The sequence below is a fragment of the Cylas formicarius genome, unplaced genomic scaffold, assembly GCF_029955315.1.
Source record: "Cylas formicarius isolate icCylForm1 unplaced genomic scaffold, icCylForm1.1 PGA_scaffold_12__32_contigs__length_19106922, whole genome shotgun sequence".
Taxonomy (NCBI): domain Eukaryota; kingdom Metazoa; phylum Arthropoda; class Insecta; order Coleoptera; family Brentidae; genus Cylas; species Cylas formicarius.
In genome coordinates this window covers 9,160,809-9,180,669 of record NW_026844225.1, presented here as the reverse complement: position 1 = coordinate 9,180,669, position 19,861 = coordinate 9,160,809, and the positions used below count along the sequence as shown (strand labels likewise).

Sequence of the window (19,861 nt, the reverse complement as noted above, 5' to 3'; positions counted from 1 at the left end):
GCTTTCGATTTGTGGACATAAACGCCTTTTTGCTCTGGTGCGGTTTTCGATAGCTATTTCCATCTAGTCACTTTTTAACGTCCGCCTTTTTTTCGCGAGTAGGGGGATTATTTGACGATGTCACGTCACCTTGGTGTAATTAATGCCCTGTAACAGCACCAATTGTTTTTGACCATTGAATTTTGATATTTTATTCTTACCTTTTTTATTAATAATAATACCTTTGTATAAACTTCATCAGATTCAAGTATTGGGTTAATCATAGTTATTTTTCATTCAATCATTTACCGAATTTCATCAAAATTGAGGATATTGCTGTAGATCTTGTTAGCTTTTAGCATTGCAATTTGAAAGCAAATATTAGTGCATAGTTTTTTTATATTGTTATTCCAAAGTCTCCCCACACATGTCAAAACCTCACCCTGGTATTAGTTGCTGTTGTTTTGTCTGAGTTGCATAATCGCACTTAATAAAGTGGACGTGGAGGCAATCAGCTGTGGCAGGAATCTGATGGAAACTGACACGACATAATCAGTCATTACCAAGTCGAGTGACAAGGTCCGCCAGGTCAACAGCCCCAGCTACCAGGAGTTGTTCTCCCAGGAGGGCCACCCCTGGGAGAACAAGTTTCATTTGTTATTAAATCTTGTTATATTAAGTTTCTTATTTTTCTCTCTCAGTTAAGGTTACATTCTTCCTCCGTAGTGCGAGTAAGAATTTTATCCTTACAACTAGGTTTGCATTCGTTTTGAAAAAACTTAAACACGAATAACATTTGTGAACTATTGGATTTCGAAATGGCAATCTTCCTCCTTCGACAGCAGAATCGCCATCGAAAACATCCTTGTTTTTTGTGCTTTTGAGAAAGATGTTAACTAGCCCAACAATTCGCCTTCCAGAGATGTCAAGCAATTTTTGAAAGTTTGAAGTCGAGATGGAAATTGTTTTGGGTACATGTCAGGAAAACCTCCTGGTATTAGCACAGAAAAACTATAACACTAATTTCATTGGACATCGTCTATTAATCAAATACAAAATATGACAATATCGCGACATTTACACTCTTTCATGTTGGTTAATGCGTTTCTTAAATGTACTATCTGTTTGTAGATTCCGGATTTTTCAGTTTTTCGTGATAATAATAATAACTACTAATGTTAGATAAATAACAATAAATCAATAACAACACAAGAAGACTATTTGATGTAAGAGACAGTCGGTGTTTAGGTATTTGTATGTTCAGATTGGATCTTAAATTGGAAACTGTAAAAAGGGAAAAGTAAGTATGGGGGAAAAAAGAAAACACATCATTTATAAACACAATAAACAATAAAGGCCCAAGTAAACTTCACTGAGGTACATCGCAATTCACTGACCTAGAGTCAAAGTCAGAGATGTATTCAAGTTCTAAGGTATCTCGCAATTTGACCAACTGTGTACGAAAGCCAAGAAAAGATATTAACCAATTTAAGGCGTTACCTCTAACACATACGAACAAAACTTTTCCACTAAAATATCAACATCGACCAAGCCAAATGCTCTTTGGTCTAGACCAAAAAATTGAAAACTAGTGTTCTTTAGAAGATTTTTGAAAAAAACAGATAGCTCTATACCTCATTGAAGCTGTATTTTAGTTATAATCTTATTTATCACAGAGTTAACCATTGTTAAAAGCTATTTATTTCACAATATTTAATCCATTCTCAAAGTCTTCTATGAAAAGTTGCATATTAAGCAGTCTGTAGATAAAAGAATAGAAGGCAGCCATTTTGTGTGTGCGAGGGTGATTTGAGTTATTATGTATTACTCTCCGTGTGTGAGGGTTTGCTGTTAAGTCCAGAAAGTTTGAAGACTTATATACTTCCGTCTCCATGGTAAATTTTATACGGTTATGTATTGACTTAATATGATACAAAAAGGTCTGTAGTTGTACAACTGTACTTGTACAATTAGACTGCTGATTTAATTGGAAATGTAGATGAGTTTTTCAAACATTAATATTACTGGTTAATCCTTATAATACCTGAAGGCAACTAAGAACCCTAATTTTAAGAAACAATAAAAAATTAGTCTACTTTTAAGAAGCGTTGATTAAAAACAAAATAAAAATCTCATTAACAATCCATTTTAAGCAGTTTATAAATTCATAGTCAATGGGAAATGTATTGTCTTAAATATTATGTACTAAGTGTGTATAAAGTTCAAAAAAATCAAAAATGTAACATTTAAATTATAACAAACAAATGAATACAACAAATTCTATTCCATAAAAATCTATCTAAAAAAAGTGGTACACTCTTCCCGTAGAAATACTGATAATAATGTGAATAATTCATGTAATTTCTTCCGTGAAGAACTTTTAATGTAAGCAAATATTTCATTATTATTTATGAGCACATCTTTAATTGTAAACACGTGCGACATAAAACTATAATATGAATGTTTTATTTTACCGTTGGAGGTTATGTTTTGTTATTTAAAGTCCAATCTAAAATCATTGGCATATTTTATCACACATCAAAAAACATTACGGAACACGCATAAAAGGACTTAGGACAAAGGTATGAAACATTCAGGACGCTTTTTTTAAATTCCGCGAATGAAATTGGCGAGTAAATATATTGTGAACTCCTTAAATTTACATTTATAGCCCTATCCGACTCTATCTTTAAATTCCCATCTCTACCACCCCCAGAAAATATAAATCACTGAACTCTGACCTTTTAAATTAGAGTTTAAAAGTAAAATTTGCTCTTGACTCGATAGATAGGCACGATATAAAATCGATATTAACTTTACAAAAACTTTCAAGCACTTTGTTGACTCTACATATCAACTGGGACTTCCCTTTAATGATATCAAATCGCTTTTATATTAAAGCGCACTCCCTCCATTAAAACGGGAAGAAAATCAGAAACCTATTTAACAATTACAAATAGAATGTTATGACCTGGAAGAACCACCACGGTTAAACAATTTTGCAAGCATTGTGAAAATTTTGGGTTAAGTATAAAAAACGAATAACATAAATATATTCCTATTATCAAAACATTGAATAAACTGAAGTGAAATCTGGAACAGGAGGAATAATTTGTAAAATGAGATTTAAATACTGCAAAAAATAAATGCTACCACAGTTCGATATACACGATACAGTGCCCAAAGATGGACTTGTGTCTAAAAAGAATATTAAGGACTCTAGCTTGGAATAACATCATATATACCACTGTCATCATATCATATAAGTGCAAGAACTTTTTGAAAACTTTATTATTTTAAAAAAATAATATATAAACCTGAAATTCAAGGATATTTGATACAAAATATTTCTTTTGACGCAACATTTGAAAGTGTTAATAAAATTCATATTTCATTCACGTTCATCATAGAGCATTTCTGGGACTAAGGAAAATTAAATGTGAGAGCTGAAAATACTCTTCTACAACATACCTGTTTACAGCTGGAAAATGTACAGCACATTTTAAAAAAGATTCTTAGAATTTTTTTTATTAGAATATGTTATTTGTTGTTGGGAAATAACTACATTTTTCTTTTATTTATTTATATTTACTAATGTGATTCATGTATTATGTGAACATAATATAATTTAATCCTTATACTTTCAAGACACGGTAAAAGTCCGTCCCTAATACTGTCGCCAAATGACAAGACGATATACTTTAAGACACACTATACTAAATAATGTAAATGTTGGTATGAAAATGTTTATACGAGATCTCAAGTTTCTCATTAATAAGAACAAAGTTAGCTAAAACTAAACTTAAAAGAAAAATTAGAAAGAAATGGATGACAAAGAAAAAAATCAGCTGTATAAAATTCTCACAAAAAATCCAATTTTCCAGTCCATAAAAGAATGGTATAATGAACACGCTTCGAGATCAAATAAAAAATGCTAAAAATACCTACATACAAAAGGAAATAAATAAAAGTAAACTTTCTTACTCAGTTACTAAAATTTACACAAACAATGTGAACCACGAAAAATTTATTCTATAGCGATTTGGGAACAAATTTAGCAAAAGAAATCACTCCGATAAGTCATTACAGAAATAATATCATAGACCAGTGGTCGCCAACCTACTCAATGTGTTGAGCTATAAGATATTTTGAGACTTACAGGATTGACTTAGGATAGGATGCGACCCATACCAATATCGGATGTACGGGCCTTTTTGTGAATTTGTCTAAGTCATTCGACACAACTAAGTTACTTGAGACATTACCAATTTTATTTAACTTATATATAAATGATATGTTGCAACTAAAAACAAACATAATTAGTTATGTTTGAGTAAAGAGGATATAGTAATTTTCAAAAACTGGAACCGACACAACAAACTGACTCTAAATTTTGGCGAAACCAAATACATGAATTTCACGTCATATAAAAATCATCTACCAAATTTGGTGAACTTAATAATAATAAATAATAATTTCTTAGATGGGATAAAAATCTTAAAGCATAATATTTGGCCTACCAAAAATTATACCCACCAAATTTGCTCTTTCAGTAGAGTGCCCTGTTGGATATACGGCAGCTTATATTGTCTGTCCGTATTAAAAGACATAAAAAAAGGTAAAATTTTAGTAAATTTTAATCCGCACATGCACAGGGTGTCATCCCATTTTGTACACTTTTACGGGGTATCTCAGTTACATGCGGTTTACAGGACACTGTGCTACTTTTTTGTGAGATTAAAGATGACGTCAACAAAATTACCATGGAACACACTATATATTATTTTTTACATTAATTGTAAATCATTTAGGTTTTTCAAAAATATATGCTGGCATAAAGTTAAAAAAAAATCAATTCCATTTTTTTCATTTTTTACTTTATTTGTAGCAGTAGGCTATAGTAAATCAACTAAATCAGTTTAAAATAAGATACTTCTAAGCAGTTATTAATATACAAGAGACTCTTTACTTAATTTCGAACAAACAGGATCAAAACATATTCTTTTTAAATAATAATGTCGTATTGGTATGATAAATATTATGTTATTACAATATTAAGTAGATAGTTGGCTGTGACTGATCTATTAAAAACAAAAAAGCAAATGTGTCAATAACTTACGGGACTGTCAGTTTTTAATAATATTTTTATTATTTTCCATGTTAATTTATTTTCTATAATAACGGCAGTGTATGAAAATTCTGAAAAATATGATATGTTGGTATGTTTTATATAGTGCAATGAAAATGCCCTAGAAGCTTCGCAATTATATTACCATAGGTAAAGGGATATTGTCAGTATAATTTTTATATTATAGAAATGTGTTTTGTTTATATTAGGTATCTAGAGAGACAACAACCGTCTCCAGATATATTTGCTAGTCTGGAAATAAATCTAGTTAGGCACGGATCCTTTATTCAACCTAAAAATTATTTGAAGGAGACTAGGAAACAAAGGGAAACAAATGTATTAGGTTACATAGAGGCAACGCCCTCATCATCTTGCAAACACATAGAACAAGCAGTAGCGGTAATAAAATCACAAAGAATAAAAAAAATACATATACCAGAATGTATAACATGCTACCAGCATGTATACAAGAAACCCAAAGTTTGAAATAGTTCAATTACAAAACAAAACAATAAGGCTAATAAGGCCCACCAGCCAAAACGTTTTTTGGACTATATTTAAGAGACACTCATGTTTTTTTTATGGCTTCGAAGAGAGGGCCTTATTAGACGACACTGTAAAATATTTTTCCTTTTATTTAGCATTCCATCTACGATTAGCGCGGCAATAGATAATGAACTGTCCCAAAGAGAAGCTGCTCAAACATATGGAATACCCCGGAGAACTCTTAGAAACCATCTAAGATCTGGCGTCCTAAATAAAAAAAATAGGACGATCTAGTGTATTAACTGTCGATCAAGAAGAACAATTTTCTGAAAGAATAATTCGTCTCTGTGAAATCGGAATGCCGCTAACACCATTCTTAGTACGTTGCTTTGCATACAAATTCTGCATTGAAAATAATATCAGGCACCCATTTGATGCTTCGAAAGGAGTCGCTGGTAAGGATTGCCTCTATGGGTTCTTGAAACGTAAGACTAGGCGCAAGGCGAATTTGCATCAAAATCCACTGAACGTTTTTAATATGGACGAAAGGGGATGCCGAATAACTATTCATCATCAACAGCTTGCTATTGGGAAAAAAGGTTCCAGACGTGTGTGACTATTGCTGGACGCGTTGGGAAATAGTATTCCACCTATCGCCATATTTAAAGGAAAGCGATTAAAGCCTGAATGGGAAGAAAACCTACCACCAGTTAAAATGGCCGAACAGGGTAGCATGACTAATGATCTTTTTATTGGTCCTTACAGGGGTTCAGACACTATCTTGCTAGTTTTTGAAGGAGCTGCTAGTCAACTGGACAATTCCATAACCGAGGTTGCAGACGAGGTGAATATAAGGCTGTTCTGCTTGCCATCTAACACCACGCATGAACTGCAGCCTTTAGATAAAGCGGTTGATGGGTCCTTTAAATACCACTAGGTCCAAGAAGTTCTCAGGTTTTGGAAGGTACATCCAGATGTCGTTTGAACAAATCTCGTTTTGGCAAAATTCTGTCTAAAGTTTGGCCCAGATGCATGACCCCAAAGAACATCTTAAGCGGTTTTCGAGCGACAAGCTTGTATCCACTTGGTCCTACTGTTATTCCTGGATCAGATTTTGCCTCATCACTAGGAACTGAACGTAATTACGCTGAGGAATATTATGGAAACACGTTAATGCTAATAATGTTAATATTTATATTAATTACATATTAATTGATATTAATATGCAATCCAGCGATAATTCAGACGATTCTAAAAATGACATTCCACTTAGTATGTTGAAAAATATCAAAGGAAAAGTCTTACAAAGTGAAGATCTTAAGATCTTCACTTTCTTCTTGTCTAAAAGAATTTAAGGAAGTTTTTCCTACACCGGAACTGTACAAATTGAGTTTAAAAAGAAGATTCCTAAATTACAACGCGCAGTTGGTAACCAAAGACCCGTTTTTTTCAAGTTCTAAATCCAGACCTACAATATCCAAAAAAAAAAAAAAGAAAAACAATTCGTAGCGTCATCATCATCGGGGGCGTAGTTAAGTAAGCGCACGTGTGGAACAAATCAGAACAATTAGATATGCGAAGCTGTGTGTTTTGTGGCACTTGGTGCCACGAAGTGTGTATTGGGTTCACAAAAGACTATATCTGGGAACGTTGTGATTAGATTGGGTTTTTTTCTCTTTCAAAGAGTTTAATTTGCGTTATTGTTATAAAAACGCTGGTTGTTGGTTTATTTAGTTCCAAAGAATATGTTTTATGCAAACTTGGCATTTTGGGATTTATAACTGTTTATATAAAAAAATAACTAAATGTACATTACCTATTTTAGCCTTGTTTTAGGTGGGCCTTTATAACCGACCCCAATTTTATTTGTCGGATTTATTAACCGAATGTTAGAATAAGAAAGCCCAATGACTGTTTTTTTTTAAGTGTGTTAAATGACTGACGTGCCTTTAAGTTCATTTATGGGTTTAGTTTCATTTATGGGAGTCTGAACTAAGATTATATTTGTATTGCGTTACTTGTTTTTGTCTGTGCTTGCCAAATAAAGCAATTTCTTATTAACTGGGCCTTATTTGCGGCAGGTACTTTATTACATGAATAATAATAACATAAAAGTTATCATTATAAGTATGTTATTATCAATAACAAATACAACTGTGCCAAATTTGATTAATACAATTAAATTCAGTTGCGTTTTGAGTGTTCGTCATAACCACCGAAATCAGAATGGAAATGGCAAATTTTCCACATCGCGTAACATTAATTAAAAAAACGGCATTTGAAAACGTAAAGCCACTGTTTTCCTTTCTCGCTGAAGGAATCCCTAACGCGGAAACATCATACGAATCCCAAACCCTCGTCAATTAAATGTCATATCGCTCACGTACGTAACATGTTCAAAAAGAGAATCTCATGTCTGTAAACACACTCAAAGCGAGTATGTTGGTACCTGGTGATACCGAACGCCGTGCAAAGAATACAACGTACTTACACATTTTTAATTGGCAGTTAATTTTCGGATTTCCTTTTTCATTGCATGCATATGCGATGGCAGTTTTATATAAAAAAAAAACGGGAAACGGGTAAAAGAAAACGTGACTTTACATTAAAAAAAAATGGAATCCAAATTACCTTCACTTTTTCGCCTCTCGGTTTGCCCCAAGTCGAACGATTTTTGTCTAATTAAAAACAAGCTGCGAATTATTTCTCTATCAAGCAATAGAAATGCGTGTGTGTTAATTACTATTACTTTATACGGTAGTAATCGGTAAATGCAATGGCACTAAATTCAAAACGAATGGACAATTCGTTGATAAAATACTTAGAAATCTGCAACCAATTAAGCAAATTGCAGTCACACGCTTTTGGCGGCATAGTCAATATGAAATCAATAGAAAATGTTTAAAAACGGAAATGAGCCGTTCTTTATGAAGCTTGGGCGTGCCAGTTCAATCATAACAATATAATAAACATTTATTAACACAAATTTTAAAAATAATGTTTCAAGCAATCAAATTAGTGTGCCTTGATTGACCGACAATTGACACTTCTTAATTGACTAGTTAAAATCGATCAAAATGTTTTAAACAACAATTTCAGAGTATTATCTATCATTATTTAATAATAATATGTATTTTATAATAAATTATTATGCGTTTGTGATGTCCAGTTTACCAATAACACTTTTCAAAAAATATCCCCGGGGAATCCCAATAAAAATATCCACTCCATTTAGTTCTCCGAACGGCGCACAATATATATATATATATATATATATATATATATATATATATATATATATATATATATATATATATATAAAGTATTTTTAAAATTATTTCGATGGACAGACAAAAAAATTTATACAAAATTATCCTAACAAACATGCACTTGAAACTTTTTTATTTCATTCGTTTGATTTTTTTGTGTTTTTATTTATGGAAAATAATTATTTATTTATTCAAAGCAAATAAAAAATAATGGGATTTGCTTAGGTCATTATATCAAGCAATCGCTTGTTTGATTATTGAAAGCAAATAAAACGAGTTTAAATACAAATAACTCGAATCATTAAGCAAGGACTCCCTACTAACGTAACTTTCTTAACCTAAAGGGGCGCCTTTTATTAGCGATTCAGTGACTAAGTTTTTTATACAATTATACAATTGTTATGGAGGGTAACTTCTTATAAAATTAAAAACTTTCCATTTGTAGTATTGACTTACATAGTATTGTATGTAGATCAATATTGTTGCAAATTAGCGTCTAGTTTTTCGGATAGATATGGCGCTTTCCACACCGTCCCTTTATTTTTTTTCTAAATACAAGCTCATCTAAATAATCTAAATTAACAGTATTTCATTAAAATAAATATTCAACAATAATAAATAAATACAAGTTATTTAATATAAATAAACATTCACTTAGGTTAGTTTTGGTTAGTTTTAGTATGCGATTCAAGTTCATATAACATAAATATATATAAATATTAAATACGTATCATGTAGTTCCATGTGTCACCCGAGTTATTAAGCCGTCCCAGTATCATCATGAAAGATGATATGATATGAAAGAAGCAGAAGATATATTGCATAGTATGGTGTTGCTGTCCTCGTATGCTCATCAGCAATAAACATTCTTTTTGACGTTTTAATGACTGCTTTGACAGTTAAAATTTGTACCCATTTTTTTCTATTTTGCCTTGGTTGGTTTTATCTAATTATTGTACCTTCAAGTTTTGGAAATTCCTGGTAAAATTCATTAGAAATGTTGCCAAGTACATGACATTATTAAAATTTAAGAAGCTTATAGGAAGGACTTCATTGGTACAAACTGTTAATGTGGTAAAACGATTTTAGCTGACTATAAGTTAATGCTACGAAAAAGTTTGGCAACATAAATTTTTACATTGGTAAACAGCGCTTGTTTGTAACAACGAAAAAAGAAGAAAGTAAAATACAAGAATAAGCAATGAAAATTCTAAGAAGATTGAAAGGTTGGACAAAACTTGACAGATTAAGAAATGAATATGGTAATAACAGAATTAAACATTTTTAATATAAACGAGAAAATAAAGGAAAATAAAGGTAAGTAGAAAGACCACGCAGAACGGATGCATGAGAAGAGGATATCAGCCAAAGATCAAGCATTGAACTGAGGTGGCGTTTACTTGATTTATCAAAATAAATAAGAACTAAAAGTTCAGATGTCATTTGATAAAGACACGGTGTTGTCGAAACAATTGTCAAGTGAAAATATATAATTTCGTGAAAATCTGAACTTTTAGTTCTTATTTATTTTGTCAAAGATCAAGCAATGGAAGGCCGAGAACAAGATGGGTAACGTAACAGTCAAAGGGTTAAAACCTAAAACAAAAAAACCGCTACTTATGATGCATCGATACTGATTATACTTCTAGAAAATGGTGAACTCGCGACAGAAAAATACGGAGAAAGAAAACGCATTATATCACTAAAAATTAATGGAGATTAGTGATATTAAATTCTTCCCATGCATCCACCCATGACTGTATATACTTACATAAGCGTATTTTCATCCCAATTTACGTTTCTCCATTTGATATGGTGATATATTTATATTTATCAATCGAACGTTCAAAATGTGTGTCTGGACGAAGCGATGAATTGATTGGATGCTTGGTAAAGCGTAACACTATCAAATTATTGGGTGTTATCCTCACGATATAGTCAAAAGTCCGGAAATGTTTAGAAAATATGTTTTAGCGAAAAAAGTTTACTAATAAACCAAACAACGTACAACTTTTGAGCGCATTTTGTGTTCAAAGCAGGTAAACCAGTTTATGGAGGTTTAAACCAGGCAGGCTCGCATAGCACCCTAGTTCAGTGCAACAAAAATAGGGACTATTGAAATCAAAGAGAGAGACAACTGTGCCATATTTATCAAATATTTCCACTCCCCAATAAGTTACAGATTTTTTTTCAGATTTCCTGGTAAAACGAATTTGTAAAATTCCCTAATATAGCCTTTGTAATTTTGGGGCCATAAAATATTAGGTGGACTTGCAATTAGTAAAAAACAATTTACATGATAAGATCGATATTTTTTTACGACAATTTTAACAGGATTTTACAGATTTTTTATTTAAAAAATTCAAAACAAGCATTTCGGTTTTACTTATTTTCATGAAATATTCCCAAATATATTTTGTATAAATAAATAATATATCTATTTAAAATAATATGAACCTAATATGAATTCCTGTATTTTACAGATTTTAGATCATATTTTCAAAAGAACATTTCTATTTTTACTTTTTTCAATATTAAAAAAACAAACCTTACAAACCGCCAATAAAAAATTACACACATATTGTAAAAATACAAAACTATTGGTGTTCTTACAAAGTTCCTTTGGACTTTTATGACTCACAATGTAAAAGTTCCATGTGATTTTAAATATCCATGAGTACTACTCGAATTTTGCAGATTTTCTGTAGAATTACAGTAAAAAATTAAAATTAAGTTAAAGGTAAATAATTTTAAGCAAAATAATATTATTTTCGATGACTTTTCTCGGTGTATACTTTTCTTATTTTTTAAGTCGTTTATCAAATCCGCATCAGCATTCTACTTCTGTGGCGTGTACGTCAAATGGATTTAAAATTTGTGATTTCACCACTTAATACTAAAATGGCGGAAAGTACATTCTTTAAATTTAAATTATAAAGAAAAAATATGGAAAATATTTATTTTTTTGCAAAACTATTATTAAACTAATCAAAAATAATCATAATCGCCGGCTGGAAACACCTTAGATTAGATTTAGATTCGACAAAGTTTTCCTACACGTCGAACAAAGCATACAGAAGGAGACGCTACGCTGGATATTGAAAAATTATAAAATATAAGTCTGATCCACTTTACACTTCACATAGATAAATGGCTGTGCACAAAGCGTGTGACGGGGTTTTCCCTTAGAAGATAAAACGTGTTTATTTTTCCAAGCGGTCGTTTCCGCCATGAACACAACATATAATCGCCACCTGAGTTTTTCGAAGTGTAGAAAAAAATAAATCGCCACGTAAAAAAGGAACACGTGTTTTTAGGGCAGTCGAAGCTTTCAGAAGTATTCACTGATTTCAAATATTTAAAAAATATATTACTATCAACATAGAACACTTATTACATGTAAAAAAGAAACTCTAGTAAAATATGATTAAAGGAAATACGACATTTTAACAAGAATTAATAACAAAACCAAAGAAGAATCATTAGGAATAACAACCAACGTAAGCAGCAATTTAATAAAAATTGCTTATTAGCTTATTAGCAAGCAGGTCCAGTTTGGAGCAGAGAATAGAGTACAATAACATTAAGTTATATATGGAGTACAAAGAAATGTAAGAATGCATGAAGAATAGTATTAACTGCCTACAATTATTATAGATTTGATTCAAGACTGTTATGGGGTACAAAAAAGTCAGATAGCAGTATAAATCAAACTATGATTGCTATAACTTGAAAAGTGGTATAAGGTCTCTCAAACGCCACTGGATTTTATGGAAAAAATCCTACATGAATGTTTTTTAACCTCTTCAATGACTTATAAGACAACGGGGGTGGTCCCGAAATCGATAGTTTTGGATTTCACCCTGTACCTCAAAAACCAAGAGGTGCATGATAATTCTATTGACGGCATCTTGAATTTGACAACGAAGGACAGTGTCGCGTAAACCGAAACTTTCGATCTTAAAAAATAACCGAGATATCCCATAAAAGTTCCCAAAACAATCGAGATACCTGGTACAAAGCTCCCATTAAATTTATTTACATAATTGGTTCACGCTTCCTTAACCAAGTTTCTCCCATGGATATCTTGGAGTCGTTAGATGCAGGCCTCCACAAGAAACATTCCTATTAATTATAATGATGCGGAAATAATGGAACCAATAAAACCCATAATATTCTACTCTAGAGAGTTACAACTTATGAAATTTTTCCACCTAGTAGACTACCAAAGCAACTGCCAGTTATCACCTCCCGATCCATGGATCTAACTACGGATTTAAGCCTTTTATTTCCAGATCAGCAAGACTTGACCCCTACAAAAATTACCATTTTGCTGACTTCTTCCAGAGTGAGATTACCTACACGTTCAAGACAACTTTCTTTAGACATACTCAAAGGATATCGAACTTCCATTGTCTTTATTTTTAACTTACACTTATACAAACTGAGTTTACACGTGATAACGGGTAGTGATACGACTGTCCGAAACGTTGTGTAAGTTAAAAACAGGGACAATGGAAGTTCGACATCCTTTTAGTATTTCTACTGAATCAGTGTCTACCACCTTCAAGCAAACAACTGTCTTTAGTTAACACTGCCAGTAACTATTTTTTCTGTTTGTTATAGTTATCTGTTTGTTAAGTATTAATATTAATATTCTTGGACTGGTTAATCTTGTAAAGATTATTTTGTTATGTTATTTTTAACCTACTGCGAATTGGAAGTTAGGCATTTTCTAAAATTCAGTGTGGAGTATTTTCTTTTCACATATGACCTTTAATGGTGTGTTTACTGCATTTAATTGTAGATTTATTTTAATGAACTGTTTATTTAATTGTTAGTTCTCAATGTAATTCTTATTTCATTTTATTAACTACTGTGTATTGACCTGTGTAAACGATTATGAGTATCAGCATCAATAAATTATTATTATTAATTGAACTATGCTCGTACATAAATAAATTAATAATAGAATAGCAAATACATTTGCAACAAGTGTAGGTGTTCAAAAGGAATTCTCCGAAATGAAACGAAAACCTACATACAGAGCCGGTTTAAGGGCCGCATATATTAATTTAGTGGAGGGTTTAGCGCATAATATACTGTCCAAACATATGCTTGTTTATCGTTCCGGTTTCCTTTTACCCCTTTTTATTCAAATTAATGTGGGTACAGAATGCCCTAAGTGTATCAATACATCTCCAACACTAACAAAATATTATTTTAGCCTTTCAGTCTCTTCGAAAATCCCATGAATAACCGCCGACATGTTAAGACTCCGCTACTGTGGCCATTAAAATGTAAAATACCTTTGGGCGATACACGGCTTTGAAATTTAAATTTCCAGGGACGGGCTTAAAACATCGAACGTGTAATTCCATTTTAACCGTGACAATGTAATGGAAAATGCATTTTTTTAACAAATCTGCAGGCGTTCTATTGGCGTTTTTATTAAAAAAAAAAAGGGTGAAGCAGGTTCGCTCTACTTTGACTGAAAACCCTTCCAATTAGCTTTTGTTTAATATTGCTAACGAAATATTTGCTGTACCTAATTAAAAAGTTTTAGTTCGTCGAATACAACGACGCTTCGTTCTCAAACGTCTCGAAGTAGTCAAAATGGTCAGCATGAAAAATTATTTTATATGTATTGTTTTTAAAGCAAAATCCAAAGTTTTTCAAGATATTTTACTAAAGTAATTAGAACATAAATAAAAATAATTAGACATAACGGATTCATATTTCGATGACAAATTGCCTTGTTTGGAAAAAATGGTAAAAAACAGGACCTTAAAAGTAGGCTCTAACAAAAACCTCCGACCAAATGGAGATTATCATTTGAAGGTGCCTTGCATTGCGCAAAAAATAAAAACAGACATCTAAACAGAATGGATAATTGGAAACCAACTAGGTTCCTTTCGGAAGCTGGAAGAGGCAACTAAAAAAAAAGCGGAAGAAACTAAAATATGGCCAAAACCAAGAGAGAAAATTTGTGAAAAGAAAGAGGTCAAGGAAGATTGGCATTAAACAAAAACAGATGAAGAAAATTTACATACGAAAGGCAAATTACGCCTTTCACAAATTTACAAAAAATAATCACATCGTGAACATAATGAATAATAATACTGGAAAGTTTTTTGGGAATAATTTAATGTAACTTTTTTGTAATATCATCTCTTGGAATAAGGATAAATCGAATGCTTTGTTTTATAATTGTCGTCAAGTCTTCGTGTTTCAGGAATATATTTTAAATGTTGTATTCTCTTTTCAGTTTCAGTCAAGCTCTGAAGAAGCCAACAGGATGATTGGCGAAACGTTAGCAAATTCGACTCAGCAAACACCGACGCAGGATAAATCCAGAAGTTTTGTAAAGAGTACTTTTAAATAGTATTTAGGAACTTTATTTGTATTTGTTTTATGGCACTAATGCTATTGTAACAAAACCTAGGACGATTTCGAAACAATTACAGTTTTATTAGTAACAAAAAAGATATTTATAAAACCGTTAAAGAAGTAAAAGTAACGAGAAAGCCAAATGAAAACTATTAATTTGAAAATATTAATGTTCATAGTAACCTCACTTTCCAATTGTTGTTTATTTATTAATTCTTGAAAAAAGTGTGTTTAGTTATTTATAAACATTTTTAGTTTAGAGTTTAGTTTACAATTAAACGAAACATATCATTTAGATTTGTGCAAACGAAAGAAGTATTGTATTTCATAGTGGCTGTAGAATATTTATCAGGTGCTTTAAAATTTATAAGGGTTGTACGGAGTAAATCATAAAATCCCAGGTGTAAAAATTTTACAAACTTAAAGTGATTTGCTATTTACTGAACTCATTACAAAACTTCTAACACCAATGGTTTTCTTATAAAACTGTTACAAAAGCTAAGGTTTCTTATAAAGCTATTATCAATATACATTCATTATTATTACATAACAATAAAAGCTAAAGCTGCGGAAACGGATTTTAGGGAGTGAGTTATGAAATCTAAATGAAATAATGTTTTTAAAAAAGCAGAACGGTTTCTAGATAAAGTAACGGGAACGGTATTTACTGAATGTCTTACAAAAACTGTAGCACCAACAGTTTTGTTATAACACTGTTATAAAAGCTAAGGTTTCGTATAAAGGCATTATAAATATTCGTTACTTCATAATAAAACCTAAAACTGCCGAAAAGGATTTCAAGGAGTAAGTTAAGAAAACTAAAGAGCACAAGTTTTATAACAAGATCTTTAAGAAAGTGATATATATTTTTTTAAACCTGAAGTTGCACCACACCAAACTTTTTCTGGATAAAGGAACGGAAATGGTTTGGATGCAGTCTTATAAAGTTATAAATAATACTAATAATACTTTATAATAAACATGGATGAAATGGATGAAATATTATGAAACTTAAAGTATTTTGGTAATTAGTGGAAGTCTTATAAAACCTGTAACAGCAATGGTTTTCTTATAAAAAAAGATTTCGAATTATATCTTTAATATAACTATAAAACTCTAGGTGCGAGAAATGTAAATTTGGTAATACCAAACACCCTGTACTGGACATTACAACTACACATAGCACTAATTTCATCACTGGAAACTTAGGTGCCCGACGGTCCTTGGCGTTCAACATTATTTATTATTCTTTAGGGGGGCAGGGCCTGTTAGAACTGGGGTTGGTCTTGCACTTAACCCTCCGGGGATGAGTAGAATGAGTTGAGTGTTACTTTAGGACCCGAAAAACAATCGTCCGCTGACCGCCGAAAATATATCGTGGGATTTTCATCATTCGCCCCCAATGGGAAATGGCGGACCAAGGCTGTTGCGCCATCGATCATTTAATTCTTTTTTAATCTTCTCCGCGATAAATTTTATTCAACCTCTAATCTACCAATTTGTTTTATTGTAATTTGATAAGCCGCCGGGACACGTGGGGCGGAATTAGAAATTAATCACCCCGTTACGTGGGAAGCCCCCATTTTCTATCTAATGAAGACGGCGAAGGATAAAAAAAAACTAGTAAGTGTAGTCTATACGAAACTAATTGGAAGAGCTTCAAAACTGAAACTTCGGCATCTTTATGAAGCAAGGGAGCGCGAATTAATTGTTTTCGTCTGTCGAAAATCAATATATGGAATAGTAAAAAAAACCATTCGCGTTTTACCTGAATTGAGTCATTTTTTAAATATATTTCTTCTTGTCAATTCCAAACTTATTTATAATGGAAGAATTCTGATAGAAAATATAAATAAAAAATTTCTATTTGTACTTCTATTTGTACTTCAATCAAGACAATATTATATTCGCAAATACCGAAATTTGGCATTATTCTGCCAGATTGCTAAAATATACTTGACAGAAATCGCATTTTAAGGAATATTTCTGAAACTTGAAGACATATTACTTCAAAAATATGGGACTAAAAAATATTCCGCATTTTAATTGCAAAAAAAAAAATCATGAAATACAATGTTTAATAAACAAAGTGCACAAAATAGAGAGTTTTAGGAGGGGTAAAATAAAAAGCTTTTCAGTTAACATATCTAATATAAATTTTTGATAATAATGCCAAAGTCCATTGCCATTAAGAGTAGGGTAGGGTAGACTAGACATTTATTCACTAATACCAACTTTAGAGTCAAAGTAAAATACATGACAAGGACACGGAATAGAATATATTGAAAACAAATAATATAGAATATGAATATGAAGAGAAAAGGAGGCCTTCTTTTCGTGTTTAAAACACTGTAGGTTTTATAGCGGTAATGCAGTTCGTGGTACTTGCTTTGCTTTATAAATCTTAGGTCACCTTCATAACATTCTCCATTTAGGTGCTACAGAGGTTTAATAAGACACCAAAATGTTTCGTGAAGAAGTGATACATTCTCAGGTTTTATACAATAGGTAAACCTTGTTTATTGTCATATAATGTCTGCTAAATATGGAAAATTTTTATATATTTAAGGGATTTTTCGAATATGCCGCTATAACATTGGTCATGTGACATTAAAACGTACTTTTAGGTGATAGGATATGCGGGAACGATGAAACACAAACTTAGTTTACCGATATCTATGGAATATTATGAGGGACACTATATATAATTGTTCAGAAAAAACAACAAATCGGAACTCTTGGATTTGGATTTCGCAAAAACATAGAAAGTCAAACTCAGCATATAAAAACATCTTCATAACATCTCGAAATATTACCTTTCGAGTGAAATATAGATCCGTCATTTTGCCTTCTGGTAGTAATATAAATATCTTTCCCAATTAATTTAATTAAAAAGTAAAACATCGGACAGCTCTCCCAACGACAAACTTGTAACGTAGCAGATGAAACTAACTTTCGTTTTTAATTTCGACTGCTCCTTGAAAGACCGCAAAGTCATAAATCTTTCGTCAAGTCGGGCTTAACTTCAAAACTGTCTCATTCCTCCCCATCCACTAAAAGTCGAGAAATAGAATTACTATTCCTAATTAGATCATTAAAACGTGATTATTTTGTTTCGCTACACAAGGAGATGAAACAATAAATAAAATAATTGGCGAATTTTACCAAGCGTGGCTGCAAGTTTTCGATTGCTTTCTGATGATTTTCAAATAAGAACCAAAACGTTTTCAGGAAACCAACTAGATTGGAAATATATTGGAAATATATGTTGAAATACAAACTGGAAATTATTATTTCCCCGTAGAAATTATTTATTGCCGAGGAGAAAATTCCAGAAATACACGAAATTCAATTACCAATCGAAGGAACATCGACTTCCATAAAGAAAAACGTCATTATATGTTTTATTTAATCGCAATTTATATTATTTGATAAATAGGGAAGCGAAATATATTCACAATATTTACCATAAGAATTTTATTGCATTCATTCAAAAGGCACGTTTATTTCAAATCAAAAAGAGAAACTAGTTTTAAGTTTTTATTTTAAAACATTATTCGAAATAAAACACAATATTTTACTGGGACAACGACTATGATAATAATAATAATAATATATTGTCAACACAGAATTAAAAACAAAAGGAAAGGAAAATAATACTGAAAGAAAAAACAACGCATATAACTTTGGACGATCATCCAGATGGTGAATGGGATAGTTTTATACTAAAGTTGATTTGCTATCTCTATTGTGAGGCTCGTACTTCTTCTCAATGGCCTATGCAGTATATATTATATTAAGTTCTACGTTCATAAAGTGAATTTGTTATCTTATCTCTATTTGAAAACTATTTATTCTTAAAGGGCTATTATTTTTAGTTAGGCGATGGTTTGTTGCAAGAAGGGGTTAGAAGTCTTCTTTCCTAGTCCAAAGTGAAACGAAGTTATACCCTGCAGGATTTGCAAAGTTCTCCAATATTTTTGTTCCCCTTATGGTTCAAAAGTTCGCTATCTAGCCGCCGTCTAAGCAAAGCAAAGAAAAAACAACGCATATAAGTTTGAACGATCTTCCAGATGGTGAATGGGATAGTTTTATACTAAAGTTAATTTGCTATCTCTATTGTGAGGCTCGTACTTCTTCTCAATGGCCTATGCAGTATATATTATATTAAGTTCTACGTTCATAAAGTGAATTTGTTTTTTTATCTCTATTTAAAAACACTTATTCTTTAGTTAGGCGGTGGTTTGTTGCAAGAAGGGTTTAGAAGTCTTTTTTCCTAGTCCAAAGTGAAACGAAGTTATACCCTGCAGGATTTGCAAAGTTCTCCAATATTTTTGTTCCCTTTATGGTTCAAAAGTTCGCTATCTAGCAGCCGTCTAAGCAATTTTTGTTAGCTTCAGCAATCGTCCAACCTACATTTTAACTCTTGACTTCCATGTGGTAATAGGATTAATTTTTAAGATCTTGGATATAAATAAAACAGCACTGTCGCCCGCACTGGTACCCTTTTTTGTATTTCAAATATTGGTTTGCTGTAAATGAATGTTGTTGCTGGGATGCATTTATATGCAACGTCCATCGATCATGATTAATTTAAAATGGCACTGAA

General features: G+C 31.7%; 1 protein-coding gene across 3 annotated transcripts in view; it reads right to left on the bottom strand.

Moving 5' to 3' along the window:
* Positions 1 to 19,861, bottom strand: part of LOC132708592 (plexin-B) — a 188,126-nt gene that overhangs the window by 65,644 nt on the left and 102,621 nt on the right. Inside the window, exon 1 of one of the 3 annotated variants that reach the window (XM_060680998.1) lies at positions 422 to 441. The exons of the other annotated variants lie outside the window; for them this stretch is intronic. The gene's annotated coding sequence lies outside the window, so the exon portion shown is untranslated. Of the gene's footprint in view, positions 1 to 421; positions 442 to 19,861 lie in introns of those variants that run through there. 3 annotated transcript variants of the gene reach the window in all.